Below are 6,660 nucleotides of genomic sequence, written 5' to 3' on the forward strand. Positions count from 1 at the left end.
CCTTTCTGTCCCTATCTGTCCCTCTCTCTGTGGGTCACTCTCTGTCTTTGTCACAAAAAAAAAAATCAATCAATAGATTTCAATATCAAGATAACAGAGATGTCAAAATTATATAACAAATATTTTAAATCAGTCATAAATAAATTGTTTCAGGGAGCAATTGTGAATATACTTGAAACAGTTTCAGGGAGCAATTGTGAATATGCTTGAAACACAATGGAAAAATGAAAAACAACAGTATAGAAAATTAAATGTCTAAATAAATAAATAAAGAAAGAAGAATCAGCATTATATAAATATAATTTTACACTATAAACAAGTAGGATTCATTCTCGTGACACAAAACTGCACTAATATTTGAAAAGCAATCTATATAGTCTCTCTTTTGTCATCATTGTGGTGTGCATGGTTGGCTCTTTTTCACTATGTCTTCTCACAAGACATTCAAGAGTAAGAGCTTCTTGTCTAAGAAACAAAAGCAGAATTAATCCATTTTCCAATGAATTTGAATGAAAAATGGCAATAAAATCAGGTACAACCCCTAGAAGAGACACTGGAGAAGAACCAAACTGGGTCTCTAAGAAACTGCACATGAAAGATGGCTCACATATTTTTTTATAAATGAATTTTTATTAATTTTAATGGGGTGACAGCAATAAATCAGGGTACATATATTCAAAGAAAACATGTCCAGGTTATCTTGTCATTCAATTACATTGCATACCCATCACCCAAAGTCAGATTGTCCTCTGTCACCTTCTATCTAGTTTTCTTTGTGCCCCTCCCCCTCCCCCTCTCCCTCCTTCCCTCCTCCCCCCATAACCACCACACTCTTGTCCATGTCTCTTAGTCTCGTTTTTATGTCCCACCAATGCATGGAATCATGCAGTTCTTGGTTTTTTCTGATTTGCTTCTTTCATTCCGTATACTGTTATCAAGATCCCACCATTTTGTTTTAAATGATCTGATGTCATCATTTCTTATGGCTGAGTAGTATACCATAGTGTATATGTGCCACATCTTCTTTATCCAGCCTTCTATCTCTCTCTCTCTCTCTCTCTCTCTCTCTCTCTCTCTCTCTCTCTCCATATATATATATATATATATTACAGTGATTAAAGCCTTTAAGCAAACTCTTGGCCAATACAACAAGAATCCATAAAAGAGTAGTGTCCTTAACATGTTCACCAAGTCCAAGTTGGCACCAACACCATTCCAAATCCCTGCGAATGTAACCCAACCCCAGTTCAGTCCATTAGGAGCTATCACAAGGAGCAGGAGTCCAGAAAAAGTCCACATCCAGGAAAAGTCCGCATGATCCTGGAATTGTTGTCACAATTCTATACTTTGCAGCTCATGTCCAGGTCCCAATGACTGCTGCTTCTAGCTGGTAATGATTCAGGTAGACTGGAAAAGCCATCTGCAGCATGTTTGGAGATGGAGCCTCTGTTCTGCCTGGAGAGATGAGACTAGGGTGCTTTTCCCTGGAGCTCTGCGACTGTGGCCTGGTAAAGAGAACCTTGGGATACACTGAGCAGGGTGGCAAAGACAAATTCACAATAGAAGTTGGCAAAAGGGGGAGAGATAGCTCTAAATTAGGAGTAGGTCCCAGCCTGAAATATGAGTGGGGCATTGAGATAGGAGGAATAAAGGAAACACTATATATTAAACAAAGCAGCAGAAAATAGGACTATCAACACCCACAACAGAGATCTTTGAGGGAAGAATAAAAAACCTGACTATTCAGGCAAGACATAGTTAAGTGGCCCTTGTGCAAATGAGATCAGTTTACCTGCTTCTTGGAAGAAATACCCTAGGCTCGTCCATAGTGTCGTAGATGGGGCCGATGGCCCTGGGCACCTTCAGCCTTCAGTGGCAAACCCCAGCATTCTGGGCAAGGTTAGGTCAGAGGTGGCTGGAGCAGGGTTGGATGGCTCACATATTTATGGTATATCCAGGTTGCCTGCCTCCTTACCAAGTCACTGAAAGGATCACTACTGTCTAGACAGTTGGACATTCTAATTGGAAAATTATTAGAAGCTGATTTTTCTCTTTGACGATTTTATTTCTGTAGTAGTAGATTGGTTCAGTAGTAAATATAATGGATGGGGATGCAGAGGAACTTGAGGTGGCTTTTAAAGGGCATCATGAGGAGTACTTACAGTGGTAACAATGTTTATCTTGGTTATATTTATGTCAATATTTTGGTTGTCATAGTGTACTGTAGTTTTATAAAGTCACCTTCTAGGACAACTGGATTAAAGATACAGAGGATCTCTCTGTATATTTCTTGTCATTCATGCTGCTTCTGAATCTATAATCATTTTAAAATTAGAAGTTTAATTAAAAAAATAAATTGCCCACATATGTAGTTTCTTTTCCGGACACTATGTTCTATTCCATTGATTTATTTCTAATCTTTCACTTATATCATATGGTCGTCATTACTATATTTTTTATAGATAATCTTAAAATCAAATGCTTTGAGTCTGTCTGGCTTTGTTCTCTTTTTCAGGAACAGTAAGAGATCCAAGATTTTATCTTACTTGTAAGCTAAAAATATTAGCCTGCCATACTTTCACATATGTTGGCAAAAGACATAGTTCTTGGGGAAAGAGACAAATGAATTATTGTTCACAGCACAGCAGGCAGCATGAGCATATGTTTACCTTTCCCTAAACTCCCAAGTGGTGAGACAAAGGCAGACCCACATAAATGCTGTGCAGGTGGTGGGCTTGCTCTACAGATCAGGAAATCCGAGCTTGTGAAATTGACAATTTTATAAGGGTGTTGCTAGTAATTCTGCCTAGTCTTTGTCCTGGAGAGGATACACATCTTTGACACTATATCTATTTTTTAAGATTGTGTGTTATACAAATATCTTTGAAAAGACCTCTAGAACAAAAGGTGCAACAAGTTATATAGATATCTAAGAGACGAAGGAAAATTGTCTCCCAACAATGTGTATGACTCTTTCCATACCATCTTAACTTTTTGGTAAATTTTCCTTTACATATACTCCTCTGACAGTCTTTCTGACAAATCTGACCAACTAGGGCTGGGATAAAATCCTTTTCATTTCTTCAAATGTAATATTAAATTAAGGTTGTTATCAACAGGACTCCCAGCAGCAGCAGTATGAGACCATTCTGCAGTATTGCCTTTGTCCATTTCCCCTGATGTTTCAATTAGTGTTTCATAAATCATCCATAGCTACCTTAGCATCCTGGTGTACTTCTTCTTACGTTTTATACTGACTTACACAGTTAGGCCATGGCATACACCCAGGTAGAGCAGACTGTATTAGTGATTGCACAGACTACACATTCACCTTAAAGAGGAAGTTAGGGGTATTTCTATCATGTTAAACAAACCTTACAGGAAATTGAGGCCAACATGAATAATTTTAATGATTCTATTGGTATTTGTTTAAACATTTAAAAGTTTTTATGACCATCACTAAAGTACAATTCTCAACATTTTTAAGAACACAATTTAATGCCTGACTTTCAAAATGAAAGTATAATCCCCAGATTTTACATGGTATTTCTGAAAAAAAAAAAAAAAAACAACACTTATAATTGGTGTGCTTCCCCAAAGGGTCTTATATCAATCAGTCCTTGGTAGTGCTGAAAGATAAGAATTATTATTTCCTGGACCTGGGATTGAATATGTTCCCACCCAGAAACCAAGATGTTTCCCTCCCTCTAAATACTCAAATTTTGGATATCCAGACATTTATCTGGAAGCATCAGTTACAAAAAGGATATGAACAACTTATAAAATGTGATCTGAGTTGTTTGAAGCCCCCAGAACCTTTCTTGTTGGGCTCCATGTAGATGTTGCACTAATCAGGTTGGCTTGGAACTGTGGATGAAAAGAAGAAGAAAAAAGCACCATGACCGGGAATAATTGGAAAGAAAACATGAATATTCAAAATAGGCCTATATATATAATGCTTTTAACATCTATCATCCCCTGTGTAGTAAAGAACTTAACCTTACCTTAAGAAAGGGTCTGGCTTTTGCCTAATCTCTAAACTCTTAGAATATTATGCCTGATTAGAGTGCCTTACTTGCCTAGGGGTTTTGGGTCACACTGAATAGTACAAGAATGTATTTTACAGTGGAAGCTGGCCACAGCTTGTTGCAGCAATGTTATTGGTGATGAGGCCTTTGGATTACCCTGTATTAGGGGATCTCTGGAGGGGCTGGGACTTGAGAATGTCATCAGCCATTTGGGCAATTAGGTGTGCCTACGTGGTGGTATCCCGATAATATATCTGAATACTGAGGCTCAGGGGCGCTTCCTTGGTTGGCAATACTGCATATGTATCATCACATGTTAATGATGAAAAAGGAGGGCTGTGCTGACTCCACAGGGAGGGGACGACTGGCAGCTTTATATTGGCCCCTTTTCCTGGTCTCTGCCCTAAATGGTGTTTTCTCGGCTAACTGCAGTCTGAATTCTTTCCCTTTAATATACTGTAACTGTGAGTAAAACAGTTTTTTCCGAGTTTTGTGAGTTTTATAGAAAATTATTGAACCTGACAACAATTTTGGGAACAACCAGAACTTGTCATTTCTGACAGAAGTAAGGGAGTCCTGTGTAGACTCTTCCCTCACATTTGAAGTTGGGAAGCTATTCCATCCTCTTTCATCCCTTTTGTCCTCTCGTTATCCAGGAAGCAGAAGAGTTATCACTCCTTGGGGACAAAGCATTTGACAAACTCCCTTTTCCTAAAATGTTTGGAACAGAAAAAAGATGACGGAGGTAGAATCAGACTTTGCCATTATTGTTGAGTAGCTGTTGTAATCTAGAAAGACAAAAAAAAAATGACATTGATTTGTTCTGATTGTAGACAACCTGCCACGGCTTGTGATGAAGCCTCCCCACTGCTGTGGGGTCAGGAGATTAACTTGCAGCAGATGTCAAAAGTCAGGCATGTAGTCGTAGCCTCTGAATCAAAAACAAATGAAGTCTCAATCAGTTGTGTGGTCTTAGTTGGTCTCATTTTAGAGAAAAGGTTGTTACCACAGGAAGACGGGTGGCTCGGACAGTTCAATCAGCAGCTGCAATTTGTTTGTACATTTTCAGGCGCTGAACAGGAATCTCGTTAATCTGCCCATCTGTGGTTTCTCAAGTGGCAGACCAAATAGCCAGGCCACTGGAATCAGAGTTACGCATTTTGAGTGAAGTGACAGTGTCCTATTTTTGTCCATATCTAGTGTGGAAGCTAAACAGTCTCAGGAGCCAAGTAGATAGAATTGCATTTCAGCTTAAACCAAACCACCAAAGACCCAGGACCACGCTTGTAAGTGATCCTGGGAGAGATGGTGGTTTTGTTTCAGGCCGTGTACTATGTGTACAGATCAAGCTAGATGGGAAGCTGCCGTATATCTGAGTTACTACTAAGGACAAACCAGCTTCGTTCCAGAATGTAAAATTACCAATTTATAAATAGCCTAAGAAGCGAGGCTTAAACCCTGCTTGAGTCAGGCACTCCGTTTTAATAAGAGCTCAGAAGCAAGTTAATATTTGCTATTTGAAGGGGTTTCAAGAAGCCAGAATTCTGAAAGGATGACTCTTGAGTGTTGGCTGCCTTCTTGTGGAGGTGGAGGCTCCATTCTTTCAGAGGCTCCAATCAGCAATATCACTATTCACAGAGAATTGTTTTATCTCCAATACCCCCCAAAGTCCAAAAATATGCCAAGTAACCATTTATGGTGGTAGCAATAGACTTTCTGATTTTTGGAGGGATTGGCCATTAGAATTTGCCCACATAATCCCCAGAAAATTTACTTGGCTATCAGACCCTGAATTTTGTCTGGGTGTCTGGATGAATTTTGTCTGGGTAAATTTCATCAGCCATCTCTGAAAGTGTGTTAACACCACAGACAAGGCTGCTAAAACTGAGGTTTTTGATTCACCAATAAAATCATATTTGTAGTGAAAGCTTTGGCCATCAGAGGAGAGAGATACGCTAAATCCTTCGGGACCCAATGGCAGCAAATGGCAGGTGCAGGTTTTCACTAGCACTTCTCTATTTGCAGCCTTTCTCTGAGCAGAAGCATCCCATCTGGCAGTTCTGAGATAGGAAACACAAACATATAACACACTAATTTCAAAAGGACTTTCAGATGTGGAAGCCAAAATCAACACATTGAATTGGGCCAATTGTACAATTCACAAGATCACACTAGCTTCTATTTCTTTCTCCAGTGTGAATGTAATGTTGGTGGCCAATGCTAGAGAGGTTCACATAGGATTCGGGCAGATGGTAGAAGAACTGTGGAGCTGGAAAGCATAGGGTCATTCCCATTTTTTAAAGTCTCACCACGGCAGAGCAGCACACAGGAAGCAGAAAACCACTTCTCACAGCAGCAGGCAAACCAACAGCTGAATGGCTCCTCACAGTGGCAGGCAAGCAATGCGCCACCTGGAGGGAAAACACCGTAGCCTTATGTAGACTATACAGACATGGCTATGCCATTTGCCTACACAGTAATCGTGCTAAGTGCAAGAGAGCAAGCCTAACTCAGCATTTTTCCCAACAGTGAATCATGCTCATACCCGATCAAACACATACTTTTCTCCACCCATGAGACAGTCCAAGGAGTTTAGTGAAAATATGACTTAGAAGTTACAACAGTTTTGAAG

The 6,660-nt window shown here is 39.6% G+C and overlaps 1 pseudogene; it reads left to right on the forward strand.

Annotated features, from left to right (window-relative positions):
* Window positions 1-425: 425 nt before the first annotated feature.
* LOC136379846 (large ribosomal subunit protein eL39 pseudogene) lies at window positions 426-581 on the forward strand (annotated as a pseudogene).
* Window positions 582-6,660: the final 6,079 nt, after the last annotated feature.

The sequence above is a fragment of the Saccopteryx leptura genome, chromosome 8 (assembly GCF_036850995.1).
Source record: "Saccopteryx leptura isolate mSacLep1 chromosome 8, mSacLep1_pri_phased_curated, whole genome shotgun sequence".
Lineage (NCBI taxonomy): Eukaryota > Metazoa > Chordata > Mammalia > Chiroptera > Emballonuridae > Saccopteryx > Saccopteryx leptura.